Raw genomic sequence first — 24,278 nt, forward strand, 5'->3', positions numbered from 1 at the left:
CTCTAGCACCCTGCCCTGAGCTGCTGCAGGACTGGCTGCAAGAAAAGCCAAGGGCATTTATATTCCTGCTTTCATCTCCACATTGGGTGCAAAACACCAAGTGGACCAAAGACTATCGATACATGCCAAGCTGTGAGGGAAGGTGCAGGTCACTTAGCTGCCTTGACATCGATTTTCACCTGCTTTTGTTGATGAAGCCGCATTCTTAAGTAGTGATAAATCCATTAGACAAACACGACACTCCATTATTCACAGTGTCTACAGTGGCCAGACATGGGACCATGGCTGTGGGGCTGAAGTAATAAGGCTTTGCCTGGAGCAGGTGAACACCACTGAGCGGACGGGTAGACAAATGGACAAGTGGACAGAACCTGCCTGAGACAGGCTGGTGAGTGGGCAGGTTAGGGGAGAGGACACCTGTGCACCTGATGATAGTATGTTGCACCCACCTGGGTGGCGCAGGCAGGTCTTGATTTGAATCTCCCTTCTACCTAACTTTGGGACCCTGGACAAGTTGTTCAAGCCTTCAGAGCTCCCATCCTCACCTGTCTTTGAGGCTTAGGGACTAAAGAATGCAGAGCAGATTGTCTTTTGCACTATTCCCACCCCTCCCCACTGCCACCCTAGATTGACAGGATGATAAGCCCTCCACTTTTTATAAACAGGGCATTCATAGTCAGTCCTCACCAAGGCAGCAGAGCCAGGACTAGAACCCAAGAACACAGATTTTCTCATTCCATCTCCAGGACAAAGCCTGCACAGCATGCTGCCTTTCTGCCACTTGTGTTGTGAAAATAATGTCATTTTGTCATTAGCTCATAGGGAGATGGCTGACAAGCATAAGTCATAGAGAATGCAGAAGGGAGTTTGGGGATGGCCTGAGACACATACGCATGGAATTCCACCTCCCTGGAGAGGGGTTTAGAGGCTAGGGGGCTTATTGACACAGTGACACAGTGACCACCAACTCAGCACAAATCTCTAGTGAGGTGGTACTGGGTTTCCAGTGCAGAAAGTATGACAGAGTGGAGGGGACCCCTGGATCAGACTGATAGAACATCAATGAGAAAGCTCCCATGTATAGGCACCAGGCACTGTGGGCACCTCTACCATCCTACTGACACGCTACCTCTCTATATGAGCTCGGGTGGGTCAGGAGATGGCTGGAGTCCATGCAGCTGTCTAGGGCAGATCTGGATCTGGAGCTCAGTGAGCTCTCCACTTCCTGCCTCAGGGCAGACAGAATGGGGTTGGAGGTGGGGACTGGAGTGAGTGGCCCCAACTTCTGGCCCAGGCAGGTGATCTACCCTTCTCCCGCTGGGTTCTAGTGGAAGGTTTTAGACTGCTGAGTGGGCTGGCTCTCTGTTGCCTTCAAGGCTCAGAAGTGAGGGCAGGAGCTGGGTAGGAGTGAGGGGGATCATCGCTGACCAGATAGTGAGGCTCCAGGAAGTCTCAGAACCTGGAAGAACCAGGTTGTTCTGTGGGTGCATGCCTCCAGGAAGCCCCACCTGGTTCACTTCATGACCCCAATTACTCTATGTCCCTGACTCACGTGGCATGTATATTGCATAACAGGAATTTGATCTTTCTCTGTTTGCCCTTTCTCCTCAGTGAGAATTAGCACTTGAGGGCAGAGATTACAAGCTGTGGGCTTTATCTCTCCCCTGTCTCTACCCAGCATGAGTCTCCACCTAAATTCTGGTGGCTGACTTCCCCATCTCAAGGGCATTTTAATCTTGAACCCAATAAAAACTGCAAATAGGAATTTGATACAAGGAAGAAAACAATAACAGGGAGAATATCACCGTCTGATGTCTTATGGAGCTTTCTCTCTAGACTTTCCCAAATTCTTAGTGATGATAATAGCCTAGCTATGATGAACAATGGGGACTCCCCTGTTTCTGGTGTTCCTCCCCTTCCTGAGCTATAGGAGACCAACTTCCCAGCCCTCTTGCAGATGGGTAGGCCATGTGGCTAGTTCTGACCAATGAAATGTCAGCAGAAGTGAGATGTGTCTCTCTTTGGGCTGAGGCCCCTGAAAGGCTGTAGCTTTGTTTCAGTCTGTTCTCTCCTAGCCACAGCATCTATTGAGCCTTGTGTGGCAAAGGCAGAACCACCCTCACTGAGCCACTGCATGGGTGACAGAACCCCTGAGAGCTGCTCAGGCTCAGAGTGGCCCTGGTGTAAGTGAAAAGCACACAGTTGTTTCAGTAAGCCTCTGAGAATTTGGAGTCATTTGTGATGGCAGTATCACCTAGACTATAGGTCAGACTATCTCCTGACTAATATGATGCACAGGCTACTGATTTTAAACAAAGAAAATGGAGGCTCAGTGAGGTTAAGGGACTTGTCCAAAGTCATAGAGTTCAGGAGTAAAAGTGCCAAAACTTGAACTCTTGTCTTCTGATTAGACTTGAGCCCAGTCCCTGACCTGTTTCTCAGGACCTACAGACAGGTCATTTTTTGATACAGAATAGCTGGGCTAGCTGGTGAGTATCTGACAAGCCCTCCAGGGTCCCCCAAGCTTTCAAGCCCACATTGCAAGGCATGGAATATGTGCTCGGTGGGGAATTCCTCAGCCTGTCCTGAAGCATCCAAGTCCACAAAAGACCTTGTAGAGAGAAGATGCCCCAGAAGCTAGTGGTGCTGCCTGTACACCAGATGAGGGCCTGGTGACCATGTGCCGACGCCCTGCCTCCCACATACCCAGAAACTAGGCTGAGGTTTACCTGGCCAGGTCCTAATTGGCACATGGTAATTATGCCCTGAGAAGCCCGCCTGCTAATTGCTTTTGCTATTTCTGGACTCTGCCCCTTCCTGATCTGTCCTCCTGAAAGAGACAGAAATAACCTGACACTTGGAGGGTAATTATCACGGAGCACTTCCAGCATCAGCAGATGCTCAGCAGCAAGATTCAGGTCCCTGACTCAGCATGTGGAGCTCAGGAACCATGGGGAGGTGCCTGACCACAGTAGGGGGAGCCCCTACTTCCCCCCTTTTCTCCTATAGTGAGTTTGACTCACTGGAGCCCTTTCTTTCAGTTCTATTGGTCTCATACCTCATCCTCCTTCACCATGTCCCCAACTTATGGGAAAGTCAAATGATGGAAGAGAAGTGGTGCACAAAGACAGTTTCTGGGTCTAGGTTCCCCAAACTATTGGTTTCTAACTGTGTATCTCTTCTTTCTATGAGTCCCCACTACCTTTGCAGAAGCAATAAGAAAATCCAATGTGGTTAATATTTGCACTTCTAATGTTAGGAATGAATGAATGATTGTAATTGTGGCAAGACAGTGAGTACTCGGTGTTCAGAGATTGGTGAGAGCCTTGTGTCTGTTCTTTGAACAAACAGGAGCTCAGTTAAGAGGCAAACAACAAAAGCAAAGATGATGTTTGGGCCTGTCTGGGGACTGTCCCTTCCTTCTGGAAATCTAGTGGGGACTCAATTGCTATTCTAGTCTTTCCCTAAGTCTGTTCTGATGAATATTGAGGCAAAAGTCTGAGGCCAGGTAAGAACAGAGAGCATGCAAGGTCACCTCCAGGATATGTCCTCAAAAATAAATATCATCTATCTGTCTCTTAGCCTTCATCTGAATCAGAGAGTTCACTGGGAAGACATCAGTGCATGGCCAGTTCCCTCACTGATTTAAACAGACCTAATAGGGGCACCTGCGTGGCTCAGTTGGTTAAGCATCCCACTTCGGTTCAGGTCATGATCTCACAGTTTGTGAGTTCTAGCCCCATATTGGGCCCTGTGCTGACAGCTCAGAGCCTGGAGCCTACTTCAGATTCAGTGTCTCCCTCTCTCTGCCCCTCCCCCACTCATGCTCTGTCTCTGTCTCTCTGTCTCTCTCTCAAAAATGAACAAACATTAAAAAAAACAGACCAGATAAAGCCAGTCTGTCTTTTAAAGCTCAGGGTCCTTTTTTCCTCTGGTGGTCATTTTACCGTTTGGAAGTGGAAGGCACTACGTCCCAAACCTGCTTAAATCAGATTCTTTGTGGGGACGAGAGTTGGGAAATAATGCGATGTTTTTCTTCCTAGAAGACAGTAATTGCAATTTTGTCACATGTGATGACATGTGGTAAGCAATTAATTCTGGGGGGACTCCCTGCCTGTCACCATGCATGACTTCTACCCTGATCAGCCCCCCTTCCTAGAAGGCTCCTCCCTTTCAGAAGACAAGCCAATTTGTTGTATGCTTAGTTCCCTGGGGACAATGATAGCTCTTGCTGTTGATGGGTAAGCATACTGAGGGTCCCAGTTTGGTGACACTGCTGTGTGTGGCAAGGAAAAGAGACACAGAGAGAATGCTAACCAGGGCTAACACCTGTAGAGAGCCAGGTGTGCCTCCCAATGTAGAGTTACTACAACACCCCACGGGGAAAGGAATTACTATTATTACTATTCCCATTTTAAACATGGGCAAACTGAAGACAGATTAATCAACTTCTCCAAGAGCATATAGCCCCAAATGGCAGAGAAGGATCCAAATCTACTCAGCCCTCCCCTGGGCACTGCAAAGAGCAACTGGGAGGGAGCATACTGGAATCAGGCAGCCCAGTTCCAAGCCAGCATCATCATCACCATCTGTGCATCCTTGGGCAAGTTATTTCTTTTTTTTGGTAAGCCTCAGTTTTCTCATCTGTCAAACAGGGACAGTGGCACCCACGTCAAAATGTTGCTGTGAAGGTTAAATGACAGAACACCATGCTACCTCCTGACTCCTCATCTTCTGCTCTGCTCCCCAGGGCCCATGACTGCTTCGTGCTTGTTGGTGGTATGGTGAGGCATCATGGTTATTTCCTCAGAACTCCACTGGGTGATTGCTGTGTGCTAAGTTGTTGTCTAGAGCAGTGCTGACTTCTAAAATTGAGGACTAAACACCTTGGAGATTTGGAACCCAAATTTGTTGTTACATTCTTAGTGGCTATCATGGTGTTCATGCCAGCTACCTGGTACCATGCTCAAGGCCCTGAGTTCTGAGTGTTTATAGGCTCAGTTGCCCTCCACAGGGGTTCCCAGGGCAGACTTGGCAGGGTTGTGATGCGGCCCTTTGTAACCTTCAGCACTCTTCACCCAATCAGAGAGAGTAAACAATTCAGACAGAGGCTGGAAAATGCTTTATGGATTGGGTTTGAGGAAGATTTACTTCCCTTATGATTTTTTCAAGCTCATATTACAGTAAGTTATGAGCCCTTGAAAAAATAGCCCAGGGCTGAATGAGGAGTAATATACCACAACATGAGGGACAGTGTGGGACCTAGTCCTGCCTGGGGGTGCACCACAGTTACCTTCCATTAGCCTCTCCAAGCCTCAGTTTCTTCAGTTACACGGCTAGAAGCTTGACTCCTAGTGCTGGTATTTAGGCTTCCTTCCAGCTCTTCTCTTCCATGATTTTTGCGATCTATAATCTCAGCTAAGGTTTAAGGGCACAGAAAACACCCCGGGGCCCCGAGTTGAGTCAGGCCATCTCCTAAAAGCTGAATTCTGCCTCAGAAGAGGCTTGGGAAATGGTTGGCCTTTCCAGGCATGGACAGTAGGTCACAGAGTGTCTTCTGACAGCTGCTGCCCAGAGCATAGCCAACTTTGCTGCTCCAAACCCGATTTCCTCCCATTCTTGCTTCTTGGGACTTCTTTGGGGTCCTGATTTGATAGGAGGCAAGCTGAGATACAGACCAAGGGCACCTCACTGAGAAGTTATTTGATGCCTGCACCCAACTGCCTAGAATTTGTCACAGCCAGAGCAACTCGTTCAGCTGAAAGTAAGAAGAAATTATCTCCAGAGCCAGGATGTGATTGGAGAGTGAAGGGAAGGTGGGATTTTGAAGACAGCTATTCTGGCAAAAGGATGCTTTTGTGTGCCTTTTGGGAACTGTGACTTCTCTCTGCTTACAGAACTCAAAGTGTACATGGTACCAGTCTCTCCCACCTGTGGGGGCACAAGGGTTTCTGTTGAGCTTTTGGTTTAATTAGGAGGACTGAGATGGGAAGGAGGGTGGGAGAATCAGGCCAGTGGGTTGTGCTTCTGTGGGTTTGTAGAACTTTTCATCATTAGTCCACCTCCATTTCCACCCCAGGGACAGGGGGCATAGTAAAATGGTTAAGAACATGGGCTTTTCATTCAAACAGACCTGGGCTGAGAGCCTATCTGTTCTTTTCATAGGCTGTGTGATTTGGAGCAAGTCACTTACCCTCTCTGTGCCTTGATTTCCTCAATTGAGAGATAGGATAATGAGAATATCTCCTCATAGGCTTGTGAGGATTAGATGGATGAGGTATAAACTATTACAGGGCCTGGCTCATAGGACGCACCCACAAATGTCAGACCTGTCGTTACTCACCAATCTCTGGTTATCTAGGCCTGCTGTCTGCCACCAAGTAACCACATCAATGATTTACTCTCACCTAGCTATAAAAACCTATTCTTTATACTCACTTTCCCTCCCATTTTTAATTTTTCCATCATCCCTTATGTTTCCATTGATTTTTATAACTTTTTGTCTAGTTAATTTTTCTCGGTGAAGATACCTACTCTCCAAAATCTAGCAATTATCTATCTATCTATCTATCTATCTATCATCTATTATCTATCTATCTCTCACCTATCTATCATCTTTATCAGTCTATCTACAACCATATTAAAAATTCACTCATTTGTAGAAAGACATATATATTTTAGAGAGAGCCATCAGTCCTGCCCACATGCAGATGAAACCTTATTGTCCAAGAAGTATTTTACCTGTATTAATGGTATGAGGCTAAGAAGCCAGCAATGGGCCACCCTTGTGGTCCTTGCCTTCATGCTAAGCATCCCTGCAGAATGCTCTCCTTCTGCTTATTTCTTCTTTTCCATTTGCTTTACTGTGGAGTTGATTTTCCTATTAAGGGCACATGTTCAGCCTCTTTCCCATCTGCTTAAGATGCTGACTTAAGATGCTGACTCAACACAAATGGGCAGATGTGTCCACTTGTACTTTGCTGTCAGTATGGGGCCAAGACTGAAGACAGGGACCAGGAGAGAGCTCTGCCTCTAGGCAGGGGAGAAGCAAGGGTAGGGGACAGGGCTGTGAGAAGCAGTGTTTGGCAGGGTAGGGTGAATTCTCCACCAACCCCTGTGCTCACTGGATATGGAACCTGGCCCAGCTTCACCTCTCTGAGACTCAGTTTCCTTATCTGTGACACAAAGAGATTGGACTAAGTCTTCTATACAATGTAGGATTCAGTTTTCAGTGTGCATGAGTAGATGATGTCTAGGTTAATACAAGGAAGGAGCAGAATGTGGTGACATGAAACTGGAGTACAAATCACACACAAAGACACTCACATATGGATATATATATATTCACACAGAGGCATGCTCACACACACTCTCACACATGTAGGTATAATCACACATACATTAACCCTCACACATATGCATATGTGCACACATACACACACAATCACTCAGTGCTTGCACTCTCACATCCAGATCAGAGCTGAGAGTTTTATGTTATTATATGGAAATTACTGACATATAAAAATAAAAACTAGTGTGAGGGAAATAGGCATCACTCTAAGAAGCACAGACACTGATGAAGGAATGTGGGTTGGATGGACAGAGCATCATAAGGGCTGTCACCATGGTAGAGTTCATAAGGGGAAGAAGGAATGTGAGCTTTCCTATTTGGGGCTCCATTGTGTTCACACTTCACAAACACCTGCCTCCATGATCCTGGTTATGGGTACTAGTGGAGTGGGCACACAAGTCTTTGTGTGTGTGGTGTGTGTATTCAGCCCTGACCCCATGTTCTTGGTGCTACCCAGTAGCTGAAGCTGCTGTCCTCTGTCCCTCTACCTGTGAGCCAGCTCAGTGCTCTGTCCCAGGGGTCTCTCACATATTGACTTACATGCACACCAGCTCTGGCTGCCCAAAAAGGTCACCACAGTTTCCCCAGGGAGGGAGGTACTCAGGGCCAGGATGTCCACCCTGCCTCAGTGACCAAGTAGGCTTTTCATCTCATAATAATCAGGCTTATTTCAGCCTTGGAGCCCAGAGTTTTGGGAATCTAAACATAATGAAGTCCCCCCCCCCCCCCACACACACAAGATGTGACTCAGGAGCTGTCTATCTGTTGATAACTGCCTTGAGCTCTTCATGTAGAATTAGCAGCTGTATAATGTGTACAGAGATTTTCATCTCCCATCACTTATAATGTATTCAGCCAAGGAGGATGGCCAACCTACCTTTATAGGACCATGGCATGATTGACTCCTGTAATACCTTATTGTTACCCATTCTTGCCCTATCTGCACCCTGTTGCCCCTGGGGCTGAGCCTGTTTGGAAATGCTTTCAACTTAAGGCTGAGAAACAATTTCATTTCTTTTTTCAGAGAAATCCTATCTTCAGAGAAATCCAGTCCCCTGAACCTCAGCAGGTAAGGGCAGGACAGCTGTCTTTGCTAAAAAGGGGGAAATGTGCTTAGAGATGGGTTGCAGTAAAGGTATTGGGCAAGTGTGGGCCACTCCTATGTGGTACTGGGCAAGAGAAGTTTTGTTCTGAGGACTGCTTGGGAAAGAATAAAACATGTAGAACCCGTGGACCTGGGTTTGAACTTTGGCACTGATACTAACCTATGTAACCTTTGGCAGGTGACTTAAGCTCAGTGACTACAGGGTCCTCATCTAGAAAAGGAGACCACTGCGAGAACTAACTGAGCTAAAGATGAGGCAGGTTCTTGGAGACCTAGTGCTGTTCAGGGCTGGACAGCAGAATCCATGTGGGTTATTGCAGCATATGGAGAGGCAAGCCAGGTTAGCCCACCCAGGAGACGGTTTTTCAGGGGCAAAGGTGGAGTAAGTGAGTTTGCAGCCTCCCAGGATGAATAAAGAGACACTGAATTCCTGCAAGAAGATGTGTTAGCAGGAAAGGAGGTGGGGAGCATGAATACTGGAGAGCTTATCATAATGTAAGGGATAATTTAGGTGCTCTGTAAGTGAGGGCAGTTTTCATTTGCTTCTTTATAGGTTAGACCCTTAAGCTAGATACTTCCATATGCTCCCATTCCTTTCCCTAATGTCCCACACAGTCAACACTCATCTTTGTAGGTGATGACCTCAAGGCTCAAGGTGGTGGGGGAACTAGATTAAAGTCAGACAGCTAGTAAATGGCGGGGCTGGGTTTAGAAACCAGGCCAGCCAGCTGGCTTCAGGGTTCTTGATCTCTGAAGGCTTTGGAAGGGCCTGGCTGCTTCCATCTCCTTCCTTATAGCCTGAGCAGTGACCATGGCTTTATTTTATAGGAGCACATTGGAGGGAAGTAGGCAAGCCAGTATTTGTTGGTGAGTGGGGGATTGAGGGAGAAACCTCTGTTCCTCCCCTTTGCTACCTCCTCAACAGTGGGTGGGGATGGTGATGGATGAAGCTGGGGAGAAGGAAGATTGGTTTTTGGACATGATGGATAAAGTGTCTTATGTTTCCTGAGGTTATCAGACTGAAGAAATGTAACCATTGCCAAAAGCTGTGGGATTTCTCCCTGGAGCCATTGCCCTTCCGGGAGGGCTGACAAGTGGTTCTCTTGTTTATTGTTCAAGGGAGAGAAGCAACCTGTCTGCCACTGTCCATAGTAGGATGTTCTGGCTCTGGAGTAGGGGGGACACTCCTTGCTGGGACCTCAATGGAGGCCAGCCCAGCAGGAGGGAGACTCCCTGTGTGACCTGACTAAACCCTGCTCAGGGAAATGCCTGCAGTGACTCCTCCTCACCCCACTTCCCCTCTGTCTGGCTCTCAGGGCCCCCAAACTGAGGACTGCTCTCTCTTCTGGATGTTGTCCCCTACTCTTCTCCAAGGGCACCTTCATTCTGCCACCCTGCACCTACTTGTTCCCACCCCCCCCCCAAAAAAAAACAACTGTAGAGTGACTACCACCATGGACTTTGGAATTCGATGTGGGCTGCAGCCCAAGCTTGCCCACTTACTAGCTGTGTGGCTATTGGCAAGTCATAAACTTCCTTAAGCTTCAGTTTCTTAACTATAAAATGGGTATTAATACCTATTTCCTAGGGTCGTTTGGGGACTAAATGAGGTAGTAAGTGAAGGACTTAGCTCAGTGTCCAACATGTGATGGTGGTGAAACCTGTTCTCTCATACTTCTAATGCTGCTTGCCTATTATTGAATCAGTTCCTTCCTATTTTTCCAGACCTATCTCGGGTCTCACTTCTGCACTGTAACCTATCCTGATGAAAGTACTTCAGATTATATTCCTTTGTTTTCCTTGAGAACCTTATAAAATTTGGGTCTTGTTTTTATACAATTAATCCAACTAATACATAGATATTGAGTACCAACCATGTGCCATATTTTTTTTTCTCAGAAGTTTCTCAGTTGAATGGCATTTCCACTGGGGCTGGGGATCATACCTTTCATGCCCGTTTCCACCAGAGCACCTAACACAGTGCTGGGCACCAAGTAGTGGATTAGTAAATACTTTTGATTGCTGGTTGGTAGGGATCAGAGATCTGCATATACTGAATGCCTCTGTATCAGAAGCTATGGGATGAGAACAAAAAAATAAGAGCCATTGAGTTTAACTTTAGCCATCTAAAAAACAAGTGAATTCACCAGGTGATGTCAGGTAGCATAGAAGGTGCTCAATGAATCATGTCCTGGATCTATGTTTCCAAAGAGACTGACAAGACTTCTATCCTGGACTCCCATCCAAAGCAAGAGACCTTCTCTATCATCCTTCTTTGAGCTTTGCCATAACTTTGGACTAACAAAAAAGCTTATTTATTTCCATGTACTTTAAATTATAGGAGTTCTTACAAGTCCAACTCAAAAGTGCCAATTGGTCCTTTGGAAAAATGTCCAAAGAATTGAATCTCTCTTCATAGTAAGTCTTCATGTGCTCCAAGACCACTGGATTCCTTCCCTGGAATCATGCCAAGCTTTGCTTTCCTTTCCCAAACACCACAGTGAGGGTCAGCTGACAAGGGACCGAGTGTTTGGTTGTGTCTGACCAAGGCAGAGGGCAGTGTGGTGTGGCTGTCACTCTACCTCAGACATTGTGTTCTGAAAATGCAACCTGAGTTGGCATCATTTTTTTTTAAGCACTGACTTGGACATGTATAAATCAAGGTATGAATGTATGGAGATGGATACATTTTGCAAAAAAAAAAAAAAAAAGCACACAAATGAGGGCTTGTGTAGAAGAATTATGATTAAGAGTAGAAAGGGTAACTTGCAACTAGCTTTTTGGAAGATGTGAAGTATTTCCTTTGGCATAGTTCAAAGGCATTTAAGTAAAACATTTCTTCTACCTTTTTTGTGGCAAAACATACAGTACACAAAATTTACCATTGTAACCATTTTAAGTGTATAAGTCAGTGGCAGGAAGTACATTCATTATGTACAAATACCACCACCATCTATCTCCAGAACTTTTTCATCATCTCAGACTGAAACCCTTTGCCCATCAAACACTGACTCCCATGCCTGACTTATTTTCTGTGTCTATGAATTTGACTACTCTAGGTACCTTGTATAAGTGGATTCATACATTTTTGTCCTTTGTGGCTGGCTTATTTCACTTATGTCCTCATGTTGTAGCAGGCATCAGAATTTCCTTCCATTTTTAAAGGCTGAATAACATTCCATTGTATGCATATACCACATTTTGTTTATCCGGCCATCCATTGAAGGACATTTTGGGTTGCTTCGATCTCTTGGCTATTGTGAGTAATGCTGCTATGAACATGGATGTACAAATATCTGTTACAGTCCCTGCTTTCAACTGTTCAGAGGATATACTTACAAGTGGAATTGCTGGATCAAATGGTATTTCCACGTTTAATTTTTGAGGAACCCTGATATTATTTTCCAAAGAAGCACCATTTTATACTTCTACTGGCAGTGCACAGGGATTCCAATTTATCAAAATTCTCACCAACATTTACTAGGTCCTCTTTTTTGTTAACATTTATCCCGATGAGTGTGAAGTGGTATCTCATTGAGATTTTGATTTGCATTTTCCTAATGACTAGTGATGGTGAGCATCATTACATGTGCTTATTGTTCTTTATACATGTGTTTTGGAGAAATGTCTCCTCAAGTCCTTTGCCCATTTTTGAGTTGGCAGTTTGTTATTTGCTGAGTAAAATACTTATAGGTTCCCAGCTGGAGAGGAATTTTGACTCAGGATAAATTGTAATTGAGTCTCACCTGTATCTAATTTAGTTATTTAGATGAGACTTTGGACTTGATGTTGGGATGAATTAAGACTTTGGAGGATGTTGGTATTGAGTGTGTCTTCTTTTATGTGAGAAGAACATAACTCTTGGTGGGGGGCATGGATAGAATATTATGTTCTGAATCTTATCCCTCCAAAATCATATGTTGAAACCTCTGGCTCCACAATATGATGGTATTTGGAGATAGGTAATTAGGTTTAAGTTCATAAGGGTGGGGTCCTCCTGATGGGATTAGTGCCCTTATAAGAAAAGTCCAGAGAGCTTTGCTGACTTTCTGTCTGACATACCTGGACACAGTGAGAAGACAGCAGTCTGTAAGCCAGGATGAGGGCTGTCACCAGAACCTGACCCTGTTCAGGTACCCTGTTTTCAGACTTCTAGCCTTCAAAACCATGAGAACTAAATGTCTAGTATTTTGTTGTAGCAATCTGAGCTAAGACATATGGTGTTCATAAATTCTAGAAACATGGATATCTATTTGTTTTATTGACCAATTGCTTTAGTGACCAATTACTATCACTTCTTGCACTTGACAGGCTAGGGAGAGGTTACCCCGAATGTTTCCAACAGAATGGAATGCTACTCATGACAGAGGTGAGGAGAAGGTGGATGATAAGTTTCCATACTGGATTGGATGAGGCAGCTGGGTAGAAAAGGCTGGATGCACACCAGGTCTGAAGCCCCTTGAAGATTTCTTCTGGGGTCTGATAAAGGCACAGGTTTACTTTTGAAAACCAGACACACAAATGCAATGAGGCAATATCTCACAGATAATAAGAGTTGGTGGAAATGTTGCATGATTGCTCTGTGCCTGCTGCAATTTTGCACTGCACATCGCACACTCTACATTGCTAATGAAAGATAATACAAAATATATGCAACATCATTGACTTCATCATGTGTTGAAATGCAATACAAGAAAACCATTTATTACCTATAGTCACCTATGCTTCCAGAATTCATGGCCACTCTGCAGCTTAAGTTTCTGTCTCTTGAAAATAGAGGTACCAAATTACAAGTCCTGAGACCAGATCAGAAGTGGAACTCGGTGTATAAGACAAATACTTTGATAGCAACAATGTGTCTAAAAGGAGTTTTGTCTTAATCTGCCTCTGAGGCTCCTCCAGTACCTCCTGATCTCCAGTCCTTGGGGGGTCCAGTTCAGCCCATCCTTTACCTAGAAAAATGTATTAATTACTTATTTATCCTTGTCCTGATATTCTGTGGGCAATGATTACTTTAAAAGTTTCTACCACGCGGGTTGAGCATCCGACTTCGGCTCAGGTCATGATTTCATGATTCCTGAGTTTGAGCCCCACATCGGGCTTGCTGATATCAGAGCAGAGCCTGCTTTGGACCCTCTGACCTCCTCTCTCTCTGACTCTCTTCTGCTCATGCTGTCTCTCTCAAAAATGAATAAACATTTTTAAAAGAGTAAAAATAGGGGCACCTCGGTGGCTCAGTTGGTTAAGTGTCTGACTTCATCTCAGGTCATGATTTCCCAGTTCATAGGTTTGAGCCCCGTATTGAGCTCTGTACTGACAGCTCAGAGCCTGGAGTCTGCTTCAGATTCTGTGTTTTCTTCTCTCTCTTCTCCTCCCCCACTCGTGCTCTGTCTCTCTTTCTCAAAAATAAATAAACATAAGAATTTAAGAAAAACAAAAATTTAAGAAAAAACAAAACAAAAATTAAAAAAAAAAAAAGTTTCCACCTGGATGCAGAAGCAAGGCAAGGGAAGAATCACAAGGCCTACCCCCTGTAGCTCCAGACTCAGAGAGGGCAGTCCTGGACAATACTGAGCCCCTTCTGTCCTCTTCCCTTTGGAGTGGGGTAGAGGCCCTACACTCACAACAGCACAATAGCTGCTGTGGCTGTTGTGTGTTGGAGCTGTCCAGGCCTTGCTGTGTGGAGACTTCAGCCTCACTGGCTGGTCCTTTCTGGGTCATTTAAACTGAACACATGGTCTGCTCACACTGAGTGTCCTTAGCAGGAGCTCTGAGAAAAAGAGAGCCAGAGTACATGGTATTCAAGAAAGGTACCTAGAGGTGGGCTTGGAGGATCTTTAGGGAAGGCAGGGATTCAGGTCTGTAGAACAGAGGTGAGGCCAGAGAAATCAGAGCCAAGGCAGAAGGTAGATGAGAGGAAAAGCAATGCTACGGCTGGGCAGTGGAAGGAGTGGAATGGGGGATGTCTTGGGGAAGGTAGGGGGAACAGACCTTGAGGACTCCATGCCTGGGAGAAGGGTTTTACAGGAGCATAACCAGGGAAGGCAGGAGGTAGGGAGGGCTCTGCTTCCTGACTTGTTTTGGAATCCCATGGCCTCTACCTTCCAGAATGCTGTGCCACTGGACTGAGTCAGCAGGATTAGGCACTAGGAGAATGAATATAGGTTTTAGAGTCATTTCTGAAAAACCTGCCTTCCACCCCCAGACTCATTATTTACTGATCTGAGACTCTGGATGAGACCCTCAAAGTCGTCAAACCTCAGGAGGGTCCTTCTCTGTAAGAGGGAGACTAGTAACACCTTCTACACCAGAGTTTGGTGAGGGCTAAATGAGAAAAATGTGCCCTGATGTCAGTGTGTGGCATGTGACAGGCTGCCTGTATCCCACTGACCTCCCCTCCCTGCCTTCCCCTCCACTTTTTCTCCTCCCCTTTCCCTCCAGCTATGGTATCTTTTCTGACATATTTGCCCTCCCCAGCCTCCCAGGTAAAGGTCAGACTTCACATCATATATCTGTATCTCTGCCTGTTTTTCCTTTCTCTCTCATGGAAATACTTCAAGGTTAGCTCCACTGACAGCCCCAACTACTCTACTTGCTGAAGAGAAAATCTCCATAGCAACCAGTTTGGTTGCTCTTCCCTTCTTTCCTCTTTTCCCCAGGCTAGAAGCTCAGGCCCCTGGTATCCTTGCTTCCAGAGGACAGGGCACTTCCTTTGCTCACAGCTTCCATGAGACCTGAGGGATCTTCTACCTCAAAGTGGTTCAGTTAAATAAACCAGGTAACTTAGATTTCTCCCCAACATGCCATCAGAAGTGAGTGACTAGCTTTCTTTGTGAACTGAGGAGGTTAAAAGAGAGATGAACAGCTAGCCCCATTCAATAGCTGGGCAGAGGGAAACTGCCATTTGTGTGGGACTGTGCATGAGACCTGATTCTCTGCTCAAAGCTCGGTGCCTCTTCTAAAGAAAAGGGGATGATGCCACAGTAGAAAGTGATGATGACCAACAAGAGAGACATCTCTCTATTCTGGGTTGAATAAGCCAGTTTTAAATAATGCAATTGGCTTTGGAGGCCTGGAGTCTCCAGGGGGAATTCATAATGGATGAGCCCTGCCTCCTGATCCCTCCTCCCTTCCCAGGGCTGCAGAGAAGCAGCCTCTGCAGAGAGACAGCCTGCTTTGTCCTGTCCTCACCCTCACACCTGGGGCTGGAGGGAAGTGGGCTTGGGGGAACATTCAGTGTCAGTGTCTGGAGGGGAGCAGGGGTAAGGGGTCCTCCTTTACCAGGCTTTGATGGCATGGCTTGGGATGCTGCTTAGAAGCTGGCTCTAGCCTTCACTTCCCCATCTATCCCCAAATAATGGACCAAACTCATAGGCGATCCTTGTCTCCTGCCTCACCCTCACTGTCATCCATGCCTGTGAGTCAGCAAGTCCCAAGGATTCTGCTGCTCTGACCTTGTTTACACACTTGTTCTCATCCTCATGACCACTGCCTTGGTTTGGGTCCTCACTATACCTCCCAGGACTGATCCCACAGCCTCCAACAATCTCCCCTCCCAAAAAATCCCTAACCCCTCCACTTTACCCAAGCAACCCTGCAGAGAACAAGACTGATCCTGCAAGGCCCTGCTTAAATTTCTATGGCCCCACCCCTTGCTGGACCAGGTCCACCTTCCTTGGCTGGTGCTTAAGGCTCTCCCCTTGCCCTCAAGGGAACAGGTAATGCCCATTTCGCATTTCCTCAGTGCTGTGGTTCCCTTCCTTCTGCCCCTCTGCCGGGTCCTGCTCACCTCCCAGGGCCTCCTTAAGTTGTCCCCTCACAGATGCTTGGTGGCTGGCCTGTCTTGCTTCATGCTTCCTTTGTAGATATTTATGACAGCTTTGTGTGGATCATCTGTTTACGTGCCCAACTTTTGATCTGAATGGCAACCCTTCACAGCTGGGACTGTGACTTATCACTGTTTCCTTAGTCCCAGCTCAGTGCCTGGAACTAAGAGGGCTTCGTAGAGTCTGATGGATAAATGGGTAAATGAATGAGCAGACTCTTAGTGGATGGACATATGGGTGAAGGAAGGAAGAAGGCAGGAAAATGTCAGGCAGGCAGGAACAAATGGCAGACCAGGTTGATGGTGTGTGCATGGAAGAGTGTGCTTAATGCTTAGCCTGGGCTTCAGGGCAGATTCAGCATGGTCAGCCCCAGGTGGTTCCAGCGATCTCTCCAAGCTGAGGAATTCAGACTTCCTGTCCCACCCCTCAACTCCTCCCAGCTCGACTCCCAATGGGGCTATGGATGTAACCCCAGCTGGGTGTAGGAAGGAGCCTACACTGTGCTCATGTCTCTCAGGGGGTCTTCACCATGAGGCAGGGACAGAAAGTCAGGGGCACCTGCTGGCCCCTGTGTGGCAGGGCTGAGGAGACTATCCCCTGGGCATGGCCAGGCTGCTGGTGCTAATTGAGTGACTGAGGAGCAGGACAATGAGAAGATGACCTTCAAGGATGGCTTCCCTCAGGGACTCTGACTTTCCTTTCATCCCTGCCCTTCCTGACACCTGGAGGTGGAGGAGGTTTTGTTCTTGATGCTCAGAGCTATGATGATAACAGTCATGGCGAACTGTACAGGGTTTTACATGTTATCTGGCTTCATCTGATTCCAAGGACCCTTGTGCTTCTCTGCTCATGGTGAAGTGCTTTCTGTCTTGTGACATTCCAGAGATGCAAAGGGCCAATGCTGAGACTGCAGTAATCACGTGTGTGCTTGTGTGTACAGATGTGTGTGCATAGGTGTATATGTGTGTGCTTCCAAGTGTGTGTATGTACACATGCTCACTTGTTCATGTGTTCATGTGTATGTATATGTGTGCATGCTCATGTGTGCCATGCATGTGTGCCTGTGGGTGTGGACTTGAGTGTGTGTACATGCATATGTGTGTATGTGCACATGTGTGGAAGGTTCTGGGCTCTAAGAACACAGGGATAGGAGAGCAGGACTTGAGCCTACCCAAGGCAAGACACCCTAAAAAGGAAGCACTGTCATTGAAGCGGGGAGTAGGAAGTCTGCTGCCACCCCTGGGAGCAGAGAACAGATATGCTTGTGGAAAAGTGCCCTGTGTATGTATAACTAGTACCCTGAGCCTCTGTCAGGTGGTGGTTTAGAGTTGGAGTTGACAGTTCCTGTGTGGTCCAGTATCCCCAAACTGAGAAATGAACATAAAATTGATCCCATCTGTGATACCCCAAGGTACCAGGAAGAAGCTAACAAAAAACTTAGGTCATGTGGGATTTCTGTTGAGAAAAAAGTCGGTGCTGATTATGAATTCACAATAAAAATGTCAAATATATTCCATGCATTATTTTATGAGCTATACAGCTGAAGAAACAGGAAGCCTGGAACCCCAAGCACCAAAGACAATATAACACTATGTAAGAGTCTATAAAAATTATTAGAGATGGAAGCCATAAAAACCATAAAGATGGAACAGGACATTATGCTAAAAGAGCAAGGTCTGAAGAAAATGAACTTCTCAAAAATAACATAGTTTGTGTTAAAATTAAATCTAGTGGGCAAACGAAGCAGCTGGTTGAATGCAGTGGAGAGAAGATCAGTGAGGTGGAAGACAGGTCAGAAGACATCAGCCAGAGTGCCACTCCAGACAGAAGTGACAAATGTCACAGAAATGTTAAGAGACATGGAGGATAGAATTAGAGAGTCTCAGATGCCCCTAACAGCAGAGAGCGAAGGGAAGGGGGCAGAAGCAGTACTCAATGAGACCACAGCTGAGAAATTAACAAAACTGATGCAGATATGAAGGTTCCTGTTCAGGAAATGTAAATGCAGCAAAGACATATTATACTATGGGCTTAGTCTATGTATTCATTTGGAATTTTGGAGTGCCTCCCAAGCACTGAACAGTCCTTGTACATGGACATAGAGCCCAGGCGTAATGCTGAGAGAGGGTCTGTGACTTTCCAGTGCCTGGAAAGACTTTCCTGTGCATGGCTCAGCACATGGCCAGGTTCATCTGATCACACTCAGGTCTGCTTTGCTCACTCTGTCTTCCTCTGCTTCCTATATAAGCATGACGGTCAGAGCCAGTCTCAGGGTGAGGATGCACTGTGCTTTCTGGTACCTGCTCCCAGGATATTCCTTTCCTTTTTCTGAGGCTCTCTCTGTTTCTAGCAGATGCCTAGCTTTGAGCTAGAGACACAGCCAGCCCAGAGCTTTGGGGGCCCCATCCCCTCTGCTATGTGGGGTCCTGCCTGTTATTGTCTGTCAGGGCCTCTTCTAGGCTTCAAGACCCAGACCCTGGACCCAGATCCCCATGTATAGACTTCCCTGGAAACACCTACTTGCAATGCTGAGCAGAGAAGTATTTGTGCATGCAGGGCTGCCCCATAAAATGCTGCACACCCAGTTAAATGTACATTTCAGGTAACAACACACTTTTTAAAATATCAGTATGTACTTACTGGGCATCCTGGAGTTTTGTTTTTCTTCTAATCTGGCAGCCCCCTGTGCTTGGTCATAAAGGGCAGAGTAAGGGCAGAATCTGGCAGGGTAGGTGGTCCAGTTCCCAGTACTGGCTCTGTGGGAAGAGGTCCTACCCAGACAGTGTAGAGGGTTGCAAGTTGCCATTGAGCTGTAACAAAGCAGGGGCTGGCAGTGTGCTTCCTTTTCACTAGTCTAGTCTCTGCTCTGGATGCTTCAGTCTCCACCCTGCTGTCCCATAAACTGTTTACTTTTACCCAGAAAATTCACAGCATGGAACACATGGAGTACCAGCCTGGGCTCTTGACCTGGAGCTCTGTGACCTCATGCCAGCCTCCTCTCTCTGAATGGTTCTTTCTTTGTAGAAGCTTCCTTACACTACATTCTTTCTCACAGGGAGGCAGGCAAAGCCCAGGGGACAGGCTTTCACTGCAAAATTTCCTCTTGCAAAGAGCAGAAGATCCATCCATCAATCCTGGTGACGGCTCTGAAGAGTGGTCACGGCTCCCACATCGGCCAGCTCCCCTTTTTTCAAGAAAAGGAAGAGGGAAACTTTGCCAAGATGAGATAAGGGAATGTTTCCTTAAATGGCTTCACTCATCCATTACCTGTGTGGCCAGGACAGGAGAGCATCCATCGCAGGGAGCCATGGCCCCCTGGGCAGGGACATGCTCTCTCCACAGAGCCATCAGTGGCCCATGAATCTTTTAGCTGAGACAAGCAGACGCAAGGAAATGGGAGGAGGTGAAAGAGTCAGATCTCAGAGGAACGTGCCCCAGCATCTGGTCAGTGGTAGCAGTGGGACAGAGCCCTAGGGGCTTAGGTCAGGCAGGATGCATGTATGATTTGCATTTAATTGCTCATATGAACATTCACTGGCATTCATGTACCAGACACTGTGCTGGCCTCTATCACATGTATCAACTCATTTACCCCTCATAAAAACTCTGAGAAGGATTTATTATTAGTGTGATGATATGCTTTATTGTCCAAACTGAGACTCTTTTGAAGGGAAAGGAGGTATGATTGATATGTTGGGACACCAGATATCCACCATGATGGCCCTATGCACACTGAGTCATGAAGTCATCCATGGAAAGCTGGGACTCAGAGACGTTAATACATTTTGCCCAAGATTCAGCAGCAAATCCAGCTGCAAATTCCAGACTTCCAAAGGTGAGGTTTGAGGAGTTCTTATTCCCTTTGACACCTCGTTCCATGACCCCAGGGGATAAGTTAGAGTAATGCTAACCTCCACTCTACTGGGAAAGTGCATAAACAGGCAGCAGCCTCTGGCAGGCCAGGACTGCTGCAGTGGTACTGAGCCCTTCACTCACTGGTAGGTTAGTCTTGCCCATGTTGTGGGCCAAACCTGACCCCATGGCAGCCTACAGCCCCCTCCCTGCTGTGGATTGCTAGGCCAGACTTGTTGGATGTCAGGGAGGCTCTTGACCAACCCATTCTCTCTGCACTTGGATATCTAGCTTCTCAGGGCTGAAGAGCATTAATCTGCATATTCTTTCAAGATCAATTTGTTTGTCTAATGTCTTTCTCTTTCCAGCATGTGGCCTCTTTTTTCTCCAGGCTTCCTGAGCAAAAATATGTTTCTTTTTGTTGGGACTCCCCACCCCTACAACACAAACTACATATATGTGTGCACATATGGGCTATTTTCTAATTGGCTTTATTGGCTTTATTGTAGAGAAAGTAATATTTTCCTAACCTGTTTTATCTCAGATAAACCAGAAGACAGTGCATTTTATTGTATTCATTCCTTCATTCAACACCTATTTATTGAAAATCTGCTATGTCCCAGACACTGTTATAGGCTTTGAGGTTACAGTAGTTTAAACAGATTTTTAAAATCCATAACCCCAAATCTGACATTTTACATGGGCAATAACCAGTAACAAAAAAATAAGTTTTAAACTATCAGGAATTTATAGGTGCTCTGAAGATCCCTAAATTAGGATTAAGGGAGAAATGGGTTTAGAAGCATTACATCCCTGAGGAAGGCAGACTAGAGGAAAAGGGACCTGGGGCCAGGGCACACAAGACATTAAGGGCTCAAGGACATATAAATACTCAGTGACATGCAAACCAAATGGCTTGGCAGGTGGGTGTGCTGTTTGAGAATGGGTAATGGCACAAAAATGCTTCAAGAAAAATGAATTTCATGAACAGTTGTTGGATATTTCTGGGAGGTGGGGAGGGCCAGGGTCCCCGGGGAACTGGTTCTATGGCCTGACCCCCTCTGCCTGGCCCACACAATCTCCACATTCTCAGCATCATTGCTCAGCATCATTGCTCATTCTCAGCATCATTGCTCTGTTTGGCTTCCCCTTCCTAGGCAGCCACACCTCCCCTCCACCTACCTCCTGAGTGTATAGTCTATATTTGCCATCTTCACTTATGAGTCTCTTACCCTCAGATCCTTGCAATCTGGGAGTGGCAAGCATGTCCTCTGAAGCAAACAAACTTTCTCTCTCCCCACTTTGATTCTGGGAAAGACTTTCGATGGCAGCAGCTAGACAGTACCCCAGTCTGTGAGCTCCTCTCCAGAGGAGGGCGCTGGCCCACCTTCTACCCCTGTCCCACTGGACAGGGGCATCCTTAAAGAAGGACCATGCTTCTCCCCACAATACCCAGTGAGCCAGCAGGGCAACTAACTTCACAGATTGTCATGAAGATGGAATGAGATAGCACAGTGCTTGGCACATGGTAAATGCTCATTAAATACTAGTTGGTATTGTTATTTGCTATTATTAAGTACATGGAAAGTCCCTGATATTGTTGTGAATATTTCATAAAAGTTCTTCTGATTTAATCCTCACAAATACCTTAAAGGGTATATATTACAGTACTGTTCTGTGTTTATAAATGAGAAAGCTGAGGCTCAGAGAGGTTGAAAGAATGTCATAGGTCACACAGCAATTATGAGGAAAAGCTGAGATTCTATGGCAGGCTTGTGTTGTCTTGTGTTTACTCCTTCCTTTCTGGGCACAGTGGCTAAAAAGAGGAGTGGAGAATGGAGAGCTTTCTGTAATCTCCATGGATAAAGACCCTAGTGTCTCCATTCTCTCTTCTGTTGGTTGTTGATCTCTTTCTGGGAGCTGGGGAAGAGCATGCAGTAGGAGGCCACACTTCATAGCAAGTTACAAAATTATGCCTTGCAGTTAGAGTACAGTTGGATGCAAAGAAACAGAGTCTGTATTGGAATCTATTATGGTCCCAACATAAATTAATTATAACCCTTCTGCTGGAGGGAAGCTTCATATACAATTAATGTTTACTGGAGAAAGGAGGAGGGAGCCAGGAAGTACAAAGGAGCTACCATCTTCAAGAGGGACTCAACAAGGGTGGGGTTAAAATGATTCTCTTTGTTGAGTTCAGGTTGTCAGAGGCCCTAACAGTCAGCCCTCATGTTAGCTCTAGTAATGGTCCATGGCCCAAGCCCACCCAGGTGCTAGCAACATCATATACATTGCCTAATTTAATTTCCAAAATACACTTATGAGATATCATTAGCCTCACTTTACAGACAAGAAAACTGAGGTTAATAGACTTGCTTAAGGCAACACAACCAACACGTCTCCAAAAGTGTCACTACTTCACCTCCCATCTCTCAGCCTCAGAGGCTGCAGTCCACACTTTGATGCTTTTTGCTGTGTAAATCTGATTAAATCACATAGTCAAGTCTCTAAGGCCCATCTCTTTGCTATGGAAAGAAGAGCCAAGAAGATCTGCATCCTTGCAGTGAAACTGGAAGAATCCCAGGTAGGCACGCACTTTGGTCATTCATTGTGCGCCCATTGTGAAAAACCAGAGAGTCTTCCCAGGGGTGGGTTTCAGCAGCAGTGCTGCTGATGGGCTGTGCTGGCATTTAGGGAGTGCTGGCAGCTCAGAGATGGATGTGTACAGAGCTGGCTCTCCACCTTGGCTGGGAGGGCCTCTCTGGTTAGGACCATCGGGCCTGGGGAGCCACCCACGGAACTCCCTTAGGGCTAGGTCACTGGGACATGTCATAATAACTGTGAGAACCAATACTTATTCAGTGCCTTCCCTGTGCCAGGCACTGTTTCAGGGCTTTACAAGCACAAATTTTAATTCTCATGAATACCCTATGGGTGGACATCCCCATCCCTGAGCAGCCTGTTCCAGCCACACAGAGGCCATGTGTTGTAGCTGGGACCTGGGTGCAGGCAGACCCAGTCCAAAGACTTACCAAAGTTATAATGAACTCTGACACCACAATCCCATGTTTCACCCATCATGGTTATGGGTCATGCAAGGTACTGTCATGACATTGACCCTCTCTTCTGTAGAAGAAACATGGCCTTTTCCTAATTGTTCTCTATTGCATTGAGGGACCTCATGATGTAGTAGAAAGAACTTTCCTTTTTTTCCTAAAAAGGAAGCAGGTAGACCTGCCCCACATTACAGTCCTCCTATTCTCTTGCTTAAATCATTAGACTTCTCTGAGTGTGTCCTCATCTGAGCAATTGGAACAAGGACATCAACTTCAGAATTGCCAAGGCCAATGCACAGGAGGCAGACAATAGACAGCAACCACTGGTCATGGGTCTGAAGAAGGCAAGATCCATATGTGCTCAGGGGAGGTTTGAATGGGACCTGGGTCAATGAGTAAAAGCTGCACACAGGGTGACAAGAAGTCTTGTCTATGCATCTAGGTGTGCATAAAGGTATGTTTGTGCACACATGCATATGTGTGCATGTTTATGTGAGTGCTTGTGTGAGACTGTGCACACACATGTGGGTGTCTATTTGTATGCACATGTGTATGTGCATTCATGTACAGAAGGGAGCACTGCAGAGAAGTTGAGGTTGTCAGGTGGGTAAGGAGGTGGGAAGAGGACACCAATAAGCTTGGTGCCTAGGGAATGGGCTGAGAGAGGAGCCTGAGGCCTGATTATAAGGGCCCAGGTGGTTAAAGTCCTCTCTCTGCCTCCCTCCCTGTACTAACTGCACTGTGAACTGAAGTAGAAGCCCACACACCTCATTTGGTCTCAGCTAGAGGGAGGTTGGCTTTAATTACATGAGGCTCAGCCACTGGGAAGCATACATTCCTTTCCTTCTTCTCTCCCATCTCTCCTTGCTCACCCAAGGGCTGCTCTGGTTTCTATGAGCGCACCAGGGTCAGGCCTGCAGGTACAGAAGCAGTCAGCCAGGGTGTCTGTATTATCAGATGCAAGGACTGAATGCCTGGAAGCTAAGCATACCCGGGTAACATCTGCTTGCCCTTCTCTTTGGAAAAACTATAGCTCTGTTAAGCTTTAGGAGACTGAACACTGAGCTCAGAAATCTGAAATCTGACCT

The 24,278-nt window shown here is 46.3% G+C and overlaps 1 long non-coding RNA gene across 1 annotated transcript; it reads left to right on the forward strand.

Moving 5' to 3' along the window:
- Positions 1-313: 313 nt before the first annotated feature.
- Positions 314-12,825, forward strand: LOC122200514. Its single transcript, XR_006193828.1, has 3 exons — positions 314-388; positions 8,376-8,420; positions 12,768-12,825. It is a non-coding gene; the product is annotated as an uncharacterized LOC122200514 (long non-coding RNA).
- The last annotated feature ends 11,453 nt before the right edge of the window (positions 12,826-24,278 follow it).

Source organism: Panthera leo, chromosome D1 (genome assembly GCF_018350215.1).
Source record: "Panthera leo isolate Ple1 chromosome D1, P.leo_Ple1_pat1.1, whole genome shotgun sequence".
Lineage (NCBI taxonomy): Eukaryota > Metazoa > Chordata > Mammalia > Carnivora > Felidae > Panthera > Panthera leo.